At 37.2% G+C, this 16224-nt stretch overlaps 1 protein-coding gene across 7 annotated transcripts in view; it reads left to right on the plus strand.

Annotated features, from left to right (window-relative positions):
* PIP5K1B (phosphatidylinositol-4-phosphate 5-kinase type 1 beta) overlaps window positions 1-16224 on the plus strand; it is a 103605-nt gene that overhangs the window by 17920 nt on the left and 69461 nt on the right. The window contains exon 1 of one of the 7 annotated variants that reach the window (XM_086868027.1): window positions 15176-16122. The exons of the other annotated variants lie outside the window; for them this stretch is intronic. The gene's annotated coding sequence lies outside the window, so the exon portion shown is untranslated. Of the gene's footprint in view, window positions 1-15175; window positions 16123-16224 lie in introns of those variants that run through there. 7 annotated transcript variants of the gene reach the window in all.

Below are 16224 nucleotides of genomic sequence, written 5' to 3' on the forward strand. Positions count from 1 at the left end.
ACATGAATGATTCTGTTTCTTGCTACATGTCCCACTGCTACATGAAAATCCAGGCATTTTTGCTAAGGTGCATAGTCCCTCCTTGAAGTTGCAACTCAAGAAACCTTCTTGTAAGCATGTTAGAATTCCTAATGTACTTTTTGTGCAACTCAGATACTGAAACTGAAAAATACTCTTTCCAGTTGCACTGTTGAAGCACGAATAGATTTTTGCTGTGCAGGCATGAAACCAATAAGCACTCTCTTTTCAGATTTCCTTAGCTATCAAGAAAGGCGGGCAAAGCTGTACTCCAGATCTTTGCAAACTGATGGTTAAGCCTGACAACCAAAAGAAGGAAAAATAAAGATTCTTATCTGCCATGGTGCTTCAAGAGGCATGCTCTGGTTCTGAAGCAATTGTACTAAGTGCAGTTAATACCCTGTTTTCATATGGGGTTGTAAGACACAGAGCTGCTTTTGTGAGTTTTAAAAATATGTCTCCTCTGTGCTTATTGCTGGCCTCTCATAAAGTGTGGCACAGGTAGCCCTGTCTGGAGCTACAGCACATCGCAGATGCAGCCTCTGGGACCTTCTCTTTTTTTCAAATCCATGATTTCTTAAATCCAGGACTTTGAGTCTATGCTAAATGCAGCTTCAAAACCTACTATTTCAAGACAAAATAGTCTTTTTAAAGTTTCATTTGAGATAGCTCTAGATTTCTGTCTTGAGGAATTTCCTTAAATATCATTCCAGAGACAAAGTGCCTGTTGTAGAGTTCTGCACTAGTGGTAACTCACACATGTCATTTGACAATAAAAAGTTTTAGCAGTGGAAAAATCTTAGTAGGGAGAGTGAGTATCAGGTTGAGGATGGTGGATAAAAAGCCTTCCATTTTCTAGTCTGTTGCAGAACCACACATTGTTTTCCCCTGGCTTTTTTGCACTGCATACAGACGCATCAATAACTCACTTACCTGTACTTTATCTGGCAAGGTAATTTTCTGGAATGATGAACCTACCTCTTCTGCTTCTTGTGTTTATCTTTGGGTTTTCCTTATTCTCTTGAGACTTGGATAATACACTTGTTTGGAGTGACATTTACAGAGATCTGTGTAGCCTGGCTCCTGTGTGAGATGTGAAATACTTCAGGCTTTCACTGTTTATGCTCTGAAATGGTGATGAGAGACACCATATATGATATGAGGATAAATACTGCTTTTATTTAAGTATGTGTTATATATACATTATATATGTTATTTATGTATAATAAAAGCAGCTTTCACTGTTTTGGTTTTTTTTACCTATTACAATAGTCATGAGGGCTGAATTTTTTCTGACTAGAAGACACTGGATTTGTACTACTTTATTGTATTCTTAATAGGTAATGCAACAAAACTAAGATGTGTATTTACTAACAAAGTGGTATGCTATTGTTTCCTTATGATTAGTTTTCATATTCCATGAGGTTATTTCTGAAGCTACTGCAGTAGAAGTGGGGGGGTTTGTCCAAGTTGTGACACAAGAACCCTTTTTTTTAAAATTTAAAAACCCAATCAAAAAAATCACATTCTGCAAGCGGCAAGCATCAAAGCAATTTCACAAAGGCTGTAGTGATGCAGGAAGGGAAACACATTTCTTCAGAAACAACTTGCTTCTCTTATTTTTGAGACATTTCTTGTGACACTGAAAGTTGTTCCTAGATATTTTATAAATGTTGTCCAGAAACACACTCGGAGGAGTATATGTGGGCCTTAGTCAGTCTTGGCAGTACCATTGCATTTCTGAAAATATTACAGGCCAGTGGAAATAATGGTGCATGGTGCCAAGTGATAGCAGGAAGCTATATTGGGAGAAGAGTGCATGAGGGTAGTGGTGAAGCTTTCTCATATCGGAGCACACATACTGCAGCATACTGTCAAAATAGCATTGATTTAATGAGTTGCAAAGGCAGCCTCTTGGACTTTTATCTCAAATTTAACACTGATAAAACAGCGTGTTCTGCAAAAAGCCTACTTGGAATGTATTTATGGAATGTCTTCATGTTCAAAAATATTAATAAATTTCTTTTGACACTGGGTGTTGGCGTGGGGGGGGAGGAATCATGCTGCATTTTTTCCCTTATTATTAAATATGTATATTCCTGGTAAGAATTATATAACAACAAGCTGCAAAATGGGAAGAACAAATGTGTTTCAAGTTATCCTGAGAGAATTAGTATAGTTAATGGTGAAATTTGGAGATTAAGCTAGAAAATGTCTAGCAGGACTGTAGATAGTTTGAAATCACAATGATAGTCCAGATGCTAAAAAATAGTTTTTTACCAATTGCACTGAGTTCACAAAGGAACAAACCTGACAGATGACATATTTGTAGCTAGAAATTATGTCATCATGTCCAGGATGAAACAGTGTGAGAAAAATTCAGGCCTCTCTATATGGTGTCTTCTCCTCTGTGGGATAAGAAACAGAGGCCTCAGGCACTGCATTTTGAGTGTGGTGCTTCATGTTTGCACCTTGCAACAGACAGAGTGAGGCTGAGGTCTGTGCAAAAAAGCAATAAGTGGACTCCTCTGCTTCAGTGGAGCATACACAGACTAGTTCTGCTAGTGTAGGATGAATATAAGAGTGAGAGAATGCAAAGTTCTTTCAGTCATAGAAATACTTTCATATGAAGTATCTTGTTTGTATACAAATAACAACTTCTGTCAGTGCAGAAGTAGGAGGACAACAATTTCCCTCTCCAGACTGCTATGAACACATCCAGTGCAAGGTATATAGAAAGATGATCAGAGGTCTGGAGCACCTCTCCTGTAAAGACAGGCTGAGAGAGTTGGAATTTTTCAGCCTGGAAAAGAGAAAGCTCCAGGGAGACTTTATTGCATCTTCCAGTACCTAAAGAGGGCCTACAAGAAAGCTGGCAAGGGACTTTTGACAAGGCCGTGTAGTGATAAGGGCAAAGGCTAATGGCTTTAAACTGGAGAAGATAGATTAGATATTAGGAAGAAATTCTTTACTATGTGGGTGATGGGACACTGGAACTGGTTGCCCAGAGAATTTGTGACTGTCACATCCCTGTCAGTGTTCAAAGTCAGGCTGGAGGGGGCTCTGAGCAGCCTGGCCTACTGAAAGGTGCTATGCCAGTGGAGCTGCAACAATATGATCTTTCAGATCTCTTCCAATCCAAGCCAGTCTGTGATCCTATAAACTGCTGTACTAAAATTCACACTGTAATGGTGTTTGCTGGAACTGTGGTCATGAGATGTAAATCACAGTAGTGATGGCCTGTGTTTATATCTCAGGGCCTATAGTTAAGCCTGTATGTGACTTGGAAGAAAAACCTATGCATAAAACATTTGCATTTTCTGTTTTTTTTTAATCTGTGAGCTCTTTTGTGTGGTATAATTGACAGAGTAAAAGAAAGGTGCATGAGCAGTAGGTGCCCATGGTAAAGGCTCTCTGTTATAAAAAAAGGTATTGCAGAGGTAACTTTACTCACTCAAACCTTTTCTGCTTTACTGTGATTTGGCTTCTTATCCCATGAGTCTAATTTTGGACCCTGGTAACAGAAGTTGGAAACAAATTGAAACTTACTCCTTTGTCCAGTTTGCAAGAACAGTGTAACATGACTTTTGCCAAGTGGAGGTTCACATCTTGCTACTTTGACTGCATCCCTTAGTTTAGAGGTTCCTTTTGTAACCATCAAATTATCTGAACATAGACTATGCAAATGTAACCTTTTGCTATAGATCAGTGTGCACCTTGACTTCCATGTGTGTCTGTTTTGTTTGGAAAAAGACCATTTGGAGGGTCATCACAAATGTGAACAGTAATTCAGTCTTAGTTGCCTGATCAGGTTTTAAAATATGCTTTTCCAGCATTTCTACTAAAGATCAATATTTTTGAAGTAGCTGTTCAGGAGGACATTTCCCAATATTGACAGCATGTACTATAGTAGAAGCAGTGTTTAATATCTTGCTGAATTTTTCAGTGTGTTTTGTTGCTTTTGTTTTAGCCAAAGCTGTGCATAAAGTTAGTAGCTCAGATTGATCCATCTGCAAATATTGCTGTACTTAATGTATTCCTCACAGAGATGTATTAAAATATGCCTGGGGTTTTTTGCTTTTTTTTCCCCCTTAATTAAAGGAAGGAAAAATATTGTTTCCTTTGCTTTCTTTCTTACAATATAACTAACAGCTTTTTATTGACTTTTTAAATATATTTTTCCCTTGCCCTCAGTATCCTTTTGACCGTTCTAATTTAATGGCACCAAAGGCCTGTTTTTAGCAGACCAAAGCAGAAATCACTTCCTATGTATGTTTCCTGTTAACATGTGTTTTCCTTCTATTGGTTTCCCTTGCTCTTTATCCACTACTACTTCCCATTCCTTCTTTCCTCCCATTTCAATTGTGCACAGTCTCTTCTTGAGTCTCTCCCTTCCCTTCTTTCCTTTTTTGCTCTTTTTCTTTACTTTGTTTCCCACCCCAAATCATTCCGTGTTCACTTGCACCCTTCCTCTCTGTTTTATGCATAAAAGCCTTCAAAGTGAAAGAAAGAATGCTTTTTAGCTAGATTTAGTTTTCTTCTTGCTGTGAGGACATAAACAGTGCAAAGGAAACAAAGAAAGTAAGAGACAGACTTCCAGGAGCCCTGGCTGATTTCTGAGCACAGAAAGGTGCACAGCTTCACAGAGATGCATGCCATGCAGGTATGAAATGCCCCTGGAGATTCCTCTTCTGTCCCCCCAGCCTGATACATGTCAGTTCTTGGGAGCTGTATTTCTTATGCAAAATACCTATGCTACCCGTAACTCAATGGTATGGAAGGAGATCCGTCCCAACCCACGTTTGTCACCTGCTGGGCCTGTTGATGCAAGAGCTTTTTCAGAGACAGGTGTACAAAAATGGACACCTACTGTAAATTTCCACCAACATTTTTTGGTAGAACAAGATATCAAGGATTAGCTATAAAATTAATTTTTCTAATTATTTAGATTAATTAGAATTTTTAATTACATTTAAATTATTTAGATTAATTAGAATTTCGCTATGATTTGGAGAAGCATCTACCAAGAAAACATTGTTTGACTACTTACTTACCCCTGTGAGGGAAGATGGATTTGCCATCCACTGCTGGGTTAAGTGTGTGTGTGTTTTATTCTGTCATAGCCTCACTTCACCATCACCTAGCAACTCCTTCATTCTCTCGAAAAAACCTGCAAGCTCAGACCTGTATCTCCAAAGCAATGTTTTTTACTAAAAAGCTTTTGCTTTGAAGGGAGATATGGATAATGTCCAGTTTTTTCAGCTTTTATGGCAGACCAGTGTTAGTCACTGCTTGTTAACAGCAGCTTTTTTTAATGTGATTACACTTTCAGACTGGGCTTGTGAGGCATCTTAGTGTCTAGCCTTCCTCTTTGTCACTTTTGCATGTGCATGCACTTGTCCAGCTCACACACGGACACAGAAACAGCCAGAGCTGGTAAACCTCAGTAAAGGCTTTTAGTTGATCTAAAACTAATGGTTTTCTTAAGCTAAAGCCTGTCTTTTACAAGCATTTGAGTTACACCGTGGTCTGCAAGAAAATTTTTCATGTCACCATCACCATTTTTGTGACGACCTGCTGCACCTGTTCCTGCAGTGAAGGGGCCATCTGTCTGTTCTCTGGCCATCCTTGCTGCTAGAATGATGATGAAGGGTAAGCAGGCAGGGTTGTCTGGCTGGCTCTTGTCTCACAGTATTCTTGCCCTTTATTTGGCAGTCCTTAGTTCCTAATGCTGGGCTATGGCTCAGTGCTCTTATAATGCTGCCATATTGCAAGCAATAGTGAAGACCAGTTTATGTCTATAAAGTAAAAGCATAACCAGCTAGAACGAAATTTTAAAGGATATTGCTTTCCTCTTACATAGCTAATCATCAGTTTCCCTATTCCCAGGAACAAGATGGAAAACAGAGAGGGGCTACACACTGTTAACAACAACTCTTGAAAGGCAATTTTTGGATATACATTTAAAATATGTGCTGTTGAGCATACTGATCTTTGTCATCTCAGACTAAAAACCCCCAATCCAGTAGCTGGTTAAATCATAGACTGAAAAAGGTAGTTAATTTATTTAATCAGATGTTCCAGCAGATTAATGCCAGGTAAAGAATATAATAAAGTAGGCTACTGCATTGTACACCTTAAATTGCAAGAACAATCTGTTCCTGAGAGAACACGCAGACTAAATTGTTGGGGCTTTTTCACTTCAGTCTATGGAATCTTTATTATATTCATAGCCATGTTTCATCTTGTCAGAATCTTGTTCTTTTTCTAGTTAACAATTCATAAAGCAGTATACATTGAGCAAAAACTGTGATTAGTGGTGTGGGTTTTTTTCTTTCTAAATGCTGAAAGCTGTATTTTCACCTTTTGAAAACTACAGTGTGGGCTGTTAACTGACTTACAGACAATATTGGAAGCCTTTTCTAACCTACTTTATAAAGATGCTTCCAACCCAGTTATAATGATGCAGTGAGAGGTGGAGATACTGTTTCAAAGGGCTTTTTTGAGAAGGAAGGAGGTTCTCAAGAATTTCAGCCTCAAGACACCTTTTTGTGGGAAAATTCGTGGCAAAACTCACATTTATTTTCTTGGATTAGCTCACAGGTTCTCATGTCAGGAGGTTCTCATGTTGTGTATGGGTCTTCTACAAACTTATTCACCCACTTCTTACTGTTGTTGCTGGTGGTAAACTGTCTTCTTTTTAAGTCCTGTTCATGTGTACATGGATACTTTTAAGGCTAATTTATGTGCAGATGTGTTCATACAGTGATAGCTTAAGATTTTAATTTTTCTATAATATTTCCAGCTAGGTTTTATTTAAAGAAATCCAGCTAGTCATTTGCAAAGAAGTCCCTGGGGAGAGAGACAGTGATGGTGCCTCTATAGTGTTTGTTAACTTGCAATTTTTAATACAAAAATGTTCAAAGTGGTGCAACTATATGTGGAATATAAACAACATCTGAAGAATAATAGAGTGTTTCAGAACTGGCAAAAACATCTAGTAATGACTTCATTTTACTTTCTTGCTGCCAAAACTGTTCAGGGACAGGTTTTTCAATTTGCTTTGGCAAGTGAAAGACTGTTGGAAAACAATTTGTATATGTAATTTGGCTGGAAAGAACTACTTATAAAGATTTATTTGAAAACATTTGTATTGCCATTTAAAAATTCTGTGGCTAGGTGTCCATACCTTAAAACAACTGTACATGTTTCTTGCCATGATACACCTCATGTTGCTGTATGTCAGTAGGGTGGGGTATGTGTGTTGATGTGGTTTGGATTTGTATATTACAGTGCAGATATGCTCATAATTCAGCTGGGTGCCAAAGCATACTGTTGGGAAAAAAAGTAGTCACTTGCCCATTCTGATCTGTTCATCTGAGACATGGCCTGGAGAACAGTCGTGCCTTTTCCTGATCTTAAAAAATTGAGAGCCAGACATGGTTAAGGGATAAGGGGTTTTTACCTCAGTATTTTAATAAGGATCCTTATTGGTGCACCACTTTGCCAAGGTGGAATGCACCACAATGCACACACATGATGGATCACCTATACAGATTATAGACCTTACAAATTAGCATATCTAACAAGGATGCCCCAATGGGAGGCCTGGACGAATGGCATGATGTTCCTCCATCCACAGAGTTGCCCCTTGGATGGGCCAAGTCTCTGGAGTGCAGGCTGTGTTCTAGAGAGGACCTTGGTTTCCCTAGAAATAGGATTTTCCAGCCTCCTACTAGAAGGCTTTTAGGGTGTTTGGTCTCATGGCCTAACAGAATAGTAGGTCTATGCTAAGTTATCAGACTTAAGGAATTACAGGTATGCATGCTAAGAATACTGAGGATACATAAAAGTTACATAAAAGGTATACAAAAGAAAAGGTAAAAAAATCATCTTGGTATCAACAGAAATATATGGTTCCTTGTAAGGTAGTAGTAACCTTTACATTTAAGCATCCACATTCCAGTCAGAGAATGGAATGACTTTATAAAAATTCTGACAGTTCTTTTGGTTCCCATATTGCAGTTCTACTGTAGTGGCTGCAAAATACCTGTCCTGGCTTGATGACAGGAGTTCTGACAATAGTACTATTTCCTTACATGCTGAGCAGTTCTTTACTGAATTGGTTTCAGAAATTCATGTTATTGTATTAATCATTTGAGTTTTTGTCCTATGCAGCTTCTGAAATAATTCTTTTCTCCCTTGAAGCTTTCTCTGTTTAAAAAGAAGTATGTTAGAGAGCTCCTTTTAAACCAAGAAGACTCCAGCTTTTGTGCTTTATAAGGCATTTCATAGAATGGGATAATAGTTTCCTTTTTTATAGCTTTATGAGTGATTTTGGAAATGTACCTGAGGAAGTTCTGCTCTATAGGAAACTGAGAGCTCTTAATTTAATCAAAGGTATTTTAGTGATACAGGAATTGTTCTCTGCTGAGAACGGTACAAGACAGTTTTTTCAAATCCTTTTCAAGGGTAAAGTGAGCTTTCTATTAAATTATGTTGTAGGGGTCCAAGGAAAACTTCTATTAATTGCATTTTTGGCTTTCCTGAAGGAAGATAGTACGTGGGGGGTTAATTGGTTGTAAAAGATTATGCTACTCAGTAGAATAACTTAGAGTATCTCTCATCTTGAATTCATACACAACTTTTTAACTTTTTGGTGCTTGCGTCATCCTTCTACACCCATTCTTGAGTGAACTTATTTTTCATACAAGCTAGGCACCTGAAAAATGAGTTGCTGTATGAATAGACATTTGGGAACCTAACCTTAGTCGTGCATTTCTATTTCCCTCAAGCTAATGTTGAACTCCTTTTGGGCCCTGTTGCCTGGCCCATCAGACACTGCTGCTAACACTTCTTTCCATCTGCTTCAGTCTCGTTTCCTGCTTTTATCACTGGTGCACTGGTGGCTCTGAGGCTATGAAGAAGTATGTGAGTGATTGAAACAAATGAGGCAATTGGTCTCTCCTCCATCATGGATCAAGGGTCTAGCAGTTTTCACTACCTTCCTCATTCCTTCCCAAGCTTCTTTTTGATCTTAGGGGTGACCACAGCAAAGCTGCTGTAAGGAGTTCCATTATGGTTGATATTCTTTGGTAGGTTACTTTTTTTTGTAAGTTTAATTGTCTAGATGAGTTTTCTTGGGGCAGGAGTAGCACTGGTGCATAATAATGATGCTATTGAATGCATGCTTGGAAGGCAGGACCACAGCAGCACCAGCCTGGACCAGCTAAAATTGTTGGAGATACCCAGTCTGAGTGATACAGTGATTCAATGGAAACCAGGAGGAGTCATGGCAGAAACAAGATCTTTTCCTTCCTTCAAGACAGTATTAACTACTTTTTAAACAAAAGAATCTCAAATATTACCTGTCACATCCTCCAGGGTAATCTCTTCCACTCTTCAACGTCTGTTTGCAGCTGTATGGAATGGCCCTGAATGGGAGACAAAAATGGGGTTTTAAAATAATTGAATTTCTTAGATAATCTGAATACTGAATAGCTTAATTTAGCTAGCATTCATTAAAAGCTATATGTACAAAACTTATACTCACAGGACTTGGGGAAGAAAGCATAGAGAATTTGAAGATCATAATAATTCACTCATGCATTGAGATCAGTGTTTCCATGATATATCCTTTTGAAAACTTTGTTCTCAATAATTACATGCTAATATGCAAATGGCCTAAATAATTCCCAATAGTGTATCGTTTACAAGTTACCTGTGTAGAGCTGATGTGCAAATTATGCCACCTGTTTTAGTGCATGCAAATTATTTTAACCACAGCTTTTTTGTGTTTTCCATCCAGAAGTCTCAATGTTCTTTGAAACAAAGAATTCCTATTACCAATTTTTATTCTTGCCTCTGTTGTAAAGTTATGTTTGCATAGCAGTTTTGAGTGTGATTGACCTCCTTTTGAAGTGGAAAAATGTGGATGAGTAAAAAGACAGAGGTTTCAAACTAGAGCAATACAGCTATTGTGAAGTTCTTGTTGTTACAAACATATTTCTTACCAAAGTAACTTGTCCTGTGCTTTTCTGCTCTTTTTCTTTCACGTTCAGTCTATTCTTTTTATACCTAATCTTCTGCAAGTCCATTTGACCTATTTTTCTTTTCTCAAATGACTATTTCTGGAATTCCAGGTTACTAAAGCTTTTGGGTTGACCAAATTCCTCTTTTATATCTATTCCCCACCCACCAAGGTGGGATTGTTTGCATCTCTGTGCCATTCCTTTAGAAACTGACACGTTCACTGATCTCCTTTTTGCTGTACATGAGATTTCATTCCCCATGGATGTTACCTGCCACTTGTATGAATGAAGCAGCTTGACATGCTTTCCTTTCAAAAAATCATGACCACAGTGTTACGTGATCCCTGTCACTCTCTTTTGCATGTACCATCAAAGACAAATGTAGAAGAATTTTCCCTCTCTTTGTGCTTTTTGCTTTCCTTATCAACCATTTGTCTCAGTGTGCTGCAGTCATTTTATTGGACAACGCGTGTTTTGTGCTGGTTTTATCTAAAAGTACAGTGTCTGGTATGTGGTAACAATAGTCCATTGCCATATCAAAGTCACCAAAGTAAAGGAGCAGAACTCTTGATTCTGGACTCTGCCCTTCACTGTGGTACTACCCTAACTTATACTGCATACTGTTGTATATAGCATGCAGATGTTTCCTTCTTTCAGTTGTTTCAAAGAAAACTGCATCTTGACAATTTGTATTAATTTGTAATTCCAGACGCCTTCATAGAAAGCTTGCTAGTCCTCTAAAAAGTACTGTTATTGGCACATGAAATCAGAATTGTGAAAACATAAGTAGCAATTGGGAAGTCTTCTTTGGCTATGTACAAATATGCCTTTCTGCTTTGTATGCTTTCAGACTGCTACAAACAAATGAGAAGTTAATGGAGCAGTTTCACTTCGTAAAGGGAGGGCCTGCTAACAGTTTCTGCAAGACACACAGTGTGACGTCAGTTATGTCATAGATCAAATGTTTGTTCTTTCTGATTGCTGATCTGAGCTCACTGATTTGGAAAAGTCCTTTAGTTATTAAGACAACACCGTCTCATACACAGTAGAAAGTTTGCTCTGCTTTTGCAGATGGTGTTTGTCAAGACGTAAGAGATCCTTTGGTGCTTCTGGGGAGAGCAGAAGACGCAGTAGTTGACAGGAAATGTTAAGTAGGCTAATGGAGAGTAGAGAAGTGAGATAGATTTAAGTCCCTTGTTATGAAGTCATGAATTTGGAAATTCATAGAGGGGGAAAAAAGCCCAAACTCTTCCTTCCACGTTATCTGTCACATGCAGAATTCACAAAATACAGAAGTTACAAAAGAAAATCTATGTGCTGTGTTAAAGGAGCACAGTATGCTGTGTTTCCAAGGACTTCTGCACTGTGGTTTCTTCAATGAATTTTCAGTTTTATTTGCATTGTTGTAAAAAAGTTTCCATCTGAAAGAATCACGTCAGATTATTTTTGAAATGAGGGATATGATTCATAGCTGTAGTTGGTGGTGGTGTTGTGGCTGTTCCTGTGATCCTGGATATTACAATGGTAGTGTGTTTCACCTTAAAGAACAGGTTAGTGCACAAGGACTACCACTTTAAATGGAAGAGGAAGGCACTTTTATAGGTTATCAAATCTTCTGGGTAATCAGATGTATTCTGAATATTTGTGGACTTTAATGGAGGTGGTATTTTCTGAAGTTCTACAGTTCCATTTATTTTCACAATGAAAGCTAAAGGAGGAGGATATATGTTCTGACCTTTCTTGCAGTAAATCAAAGCAGTACAAAATGAACATGTTTTTTATGGTTTGAATACTATGATAACTTACTTTTCAAATCCAGCCAGCAAAGTAAGAAAAAAGTACTACTCCTATTATGACATTTTTAAAAGACATCCAAGTACTGTGCCATATTCCTGAAACTGGGGAGAGGAAGGAAGGGAGGGCAACTGCAGAAATCAAACAGTATCAGAATCCTAGCATTGTGCTCAGATTAGTTGCTGAGAGACTCAAAGATCTGGCAGGGCACTGAAACTAATGTGTGTTATTAAAGCTAGGTAAATAAAGGTGGTGTGAACAGCTGACATGACTTAGAGTAGATGAACAGTCTAAATGGCAGTTTTATGTTGTTTTTTGCTTGCTTCTTTCTCTGTAGCATTTTTACTGGCCTGATGACATGACAAAGACCAGGAGAAAGAAGAGATTTTTTTTTTTTTTTTTTTACTTTATTTGTGAATTTCATCACATATTACGCTACTCTTGATTTTCATCTTATTATTTTTGGAGCAAAATGATAAAGAAATCAGATAGGTAGATTAATCAGGGCTTTTTTTTTTTTTTTTTGTTGGTTGGCTTTTCTTGTTAGGCATCACAGACTACACAATTTGCCTTTTTTAGCTGTTCAGTCTGAAATTGCTCATCCTAGCATTAATTAACATGAACAGCATTTTCCAGTTTTCACAAGCACAGCAATAGTACTATCACAAATTTTACACAGATGATTTTACTTTCAGTCACCCTTAAAATCTCCATAATCAGTTGTGGTTTGGGACAAGGTTTCAGACCTAATTGCTTGCTGTTTTTCTTTATTTTTTCCCTCATTCTTCTTTAAGTTCATATGACCCTTTTTTTTTTCCTGCCAGATAGAAAAGATAGACTTTTTAAAATTTTTTTTTAGTGGCATAAATTAATGGTATTTAGGATGCAGTAAAAAGTTTGGTCTACTTTTGTAGTAATGTCTGGAAAGACATAAGAGATCTTTCAGTACTTCTGCAAAGAGTGGAAGTCACATCAGTTGACAGCAGAGATTTATTAGGCTGACAGGCATTACAGGTGGATCTCAGATTGAAAATCCAAATTTTTTCAGATTTGAAGCTTTTCATGACTTTTTAATGATTATTGAGTCTATTGCAACATGTAAACATTTACTGCATTCTCAGGATACATCAGTTTTACTCCTCAGATGTTTCAGATATGGAAGCATACAGATTTGATCTTAGATGTCTGTGTCCTTCTGGTACAGAGTGGATCTATTCCATAAACTATTGTTTGGGGTATTATTAAAAAAAAAAACCTAAAAAATATTAAAACAGAGAGCTGAATTGTATTTTCTTGTAACTCAGTGGCTACATAGATTACCTCAATTTTTATTTGGAGGCTGTGTAACTGCCCAAGTACTCATGTATAAAAACTGTTCTCTGACCTTAAAATACATAAGGTTTTTGGAGAGGGGGTTAACTTGTGATGACTGTTGGGAAAGCTATCAGATCTTTGATGTGTTTACCCTTTTACCACTCTGTGCATTTAATTGTGCTTCCTTTCACTTCTTTAGATCTATGTATTGGCACTCTGCTAGCAATGCTTGCAGGTTCCTAAACAGCACTCCTCATTGTCTAGTAAACTCAGAAGGAAGGCAATTAAACCATGAAAATTATTGTCAGCATTGTTTTAAAGCATTGAGAAAAGCTCCTTTAAGAATCTAAAATGTAATAAAAAGAATACAAGTCCCACTATTCACCTGAAGCTAAAAGGTCATTTGCCTCTTGACCCCTCTTAAAATAGTGGTGATAGTATGCTGATATCATTGATTGGATTTTGTGTGTCAACAAGATGTATGTAGGCAATTTTTGTGTGTCAGAGGATGTTTTTGTGTCCCAAACCCCTTAATTTACAAATAATCTGATAAATAATCCTACTGTTCAAATTCTACTGGACAAGGTAGGGAAAAAACTGTCAAGAGTTCTGATTGGCCTAAGTTTGTCAACTAAATCTGACAGTGGTCCAGAGTACCAGGAAGTTTCATGGAATAATGAACAAGGTAAGATGAGATCTAATTTGGAAATCCAGTGCTGCGTGCGTATTGTGTTTTTTGGCATAGAGTCCAGACAGGAGGGAGACTTTATAAATGCATCATCTGCAAGAGAAGTTTGTTCAGTGCCTAAGAAGGTATGAAGTCAAGTCTCTATAATTTCAGAAAAGTAGGGGAGTTAGCTTTAATAGTGTTTTGATCTTGGAGCTGCCTTCAGGTGAATCCAAGAATACCATGAATGGTTCTTGGATACTTGAGTTTGGGGTGGGGGAAATACAAGAGAACAAGTATGAAAAGAGTAGCTTTTCATTAATGAGTATGTGTTCATGGATTTCTTCCACTGTAGAGAATTTTTGGCTTAGGAAATTTGCCCTGTCTGGCAAAATTTTGTGTAACAAAGATCTCCAGCTTCATACATGTGCTGAAATCTGGGAATGTGTGACAGTCCCCAGGGTGATTTGGTGGAAGAATGCTGCCTTATAGATCTTCAAGTCCTTTTAGTGAATTGAAGAACTTTCATAATGAAAATATGTCTGGACAAATCTCACCAGTAAGAGTTTTGCAATAATGAAATGACTGAGAATTTCATAGTTGTACTAAAAGATGCCGCTTCAAAGTAGTAACAGAGGGGAGACAGGACCTATGAAGGAATTTGACCTCATGACTCCTTTTAATGGAATTCACTGTAAATGCTGTTTGTGGGACAAGAAATTCTTGTCAACATCCTTACTTGTGCTTACAAAATGCTGTGATCAAGAAAGAATGCAGTTTTGGTATGTAAGCTCCCAGTTACTTAGGACAGTAAGTCTATTCTGATAATCTTTTTTTTGTCTGGTTTTGATGTAGCATTATTAGTATGAATTTAATATGATTCTTTGTGCTTTTCTGAGAAGGCACCTGCCATATTCTGAGGATTTTGTGTCCTCCTGGCAAAAGAGAACTGTTCAAGGATTAAGAAACAGCTAAATAGGTACTGTGAAATGCACTGAGCTATGAGAATGAAACTTCTCCATTGAGTCCAAAATTGTGTATTCTGACCATTACCAAAAAAAAAACAAAAACCCAAAGCTTTTCCTGAAAATGCATTTGTGTGTTTCAGACTGAAAAATCTGCACCATATCATCTATTTTATTTGTATATTATTAATCTTAAACATGCATAATTGTTTCATGTATTTTTTAATCCCCAGTATCTCTCTGCCCACTGGAAAATTTAAAGTTTCATTTAATCTTGTTTTGTCTTACTTTTTATTCCTCAAATTTAAAATTAAAGATTACACCTGTAAGAAGTTATAAATAAATGTTTCTTGTTGCATGATATTTCTAACTCACTGCAGAAGCCTGACAACAGTACACTCAGAGATATGTCTGTTTTAAAAGCTAGGAAGAATATTTCCATTTTAACTATCAGTCAGAACAAGGGAGTACATGTAATGAAAAGCTACATGGCTTTTATTTGGAGTGTGATTCTTCTGCAGCATGTTTTATTAGTGCTCTTAAAAAAGGATTTTATTAAGAAAATGATCTAAATATGCTAAAAAATGCATTCTCCAAAAAAAATTAAATATATATTTTGATGGTAATGGGAAGAAGAATTGATTTTTGGTTGAATTAACTAATACATGGTCCTGTAGGAATCTAGCAATAGCATTTTTCATGAATGGCTGAAGTTGTTGGGTGTTCTAAAGTTAACTTGAAATTGAGCTGAGAGGCCATTCAGGTGTAAGTACCAATAGCTGTTCGTGTGAGTTGGGCCTCAGCAGATGAGGTTGTGTAAAAACAGATAGTTATTTATAATATGGAAAAATGAATACCTTACCTTAAAAGATCATTTTTGTCTATAAAAGGAACATGGATTTAAAAATTCAAGAACAAGAAATCAAAGCAGGGTAGGAAGCTCATATTTTCTGACTGTCATCTCAGTTCTCAAAATGCCAGCTATGTGGTGGGCAGATTGGTGTTGACATGGTGGGCTTCTGACTGATCAGAGAAATTAAAAAGGTGTCCCTGTAGCTCTAGGGGAAAATGCATATGACACTTTCCCCTCAGAGTGATGAAAATTGCAGTTTGTGTTAGTTAAGAAGCATGTGGTTCTATGATTCTAGTGTGAGAAGCTAAATGGTGAAACACTATTATTTGTTTTTTTTTCCCTGAAGCATATATTGAATAGATGTGATTTTTTTTCAAGTCTGCATTTAGGATTAGGAGGTATTCAGAGCAGAAGGATGGAAGTGAAGACTGTAAACTTGTGTTTCAAGAGCCGTACATGTCACAGTAGTTTTTGCTGCATGTAAGATTTGTGACCAAAATGTTGGTTGAGAGTATTTGAGAAAAATACCCTTTAAATTTCTACTATACTTTAATATTTTCCTTTCTTTGTCATCAGGTAGTA

Source organism: Cyanistes caeruleus, chromosome Z (genome assembly GCF_971803275.1).
Source record: "Cyanistes caeruleus chromosome Z, bCyaCae1.hap1.1, whole genome shotgun sequence".
NCBI lineage: Eukaryota > Metazoa > Chordata > Aves > Passeriformes > Paridae > Cyanistes > Cyanistes caeruleus.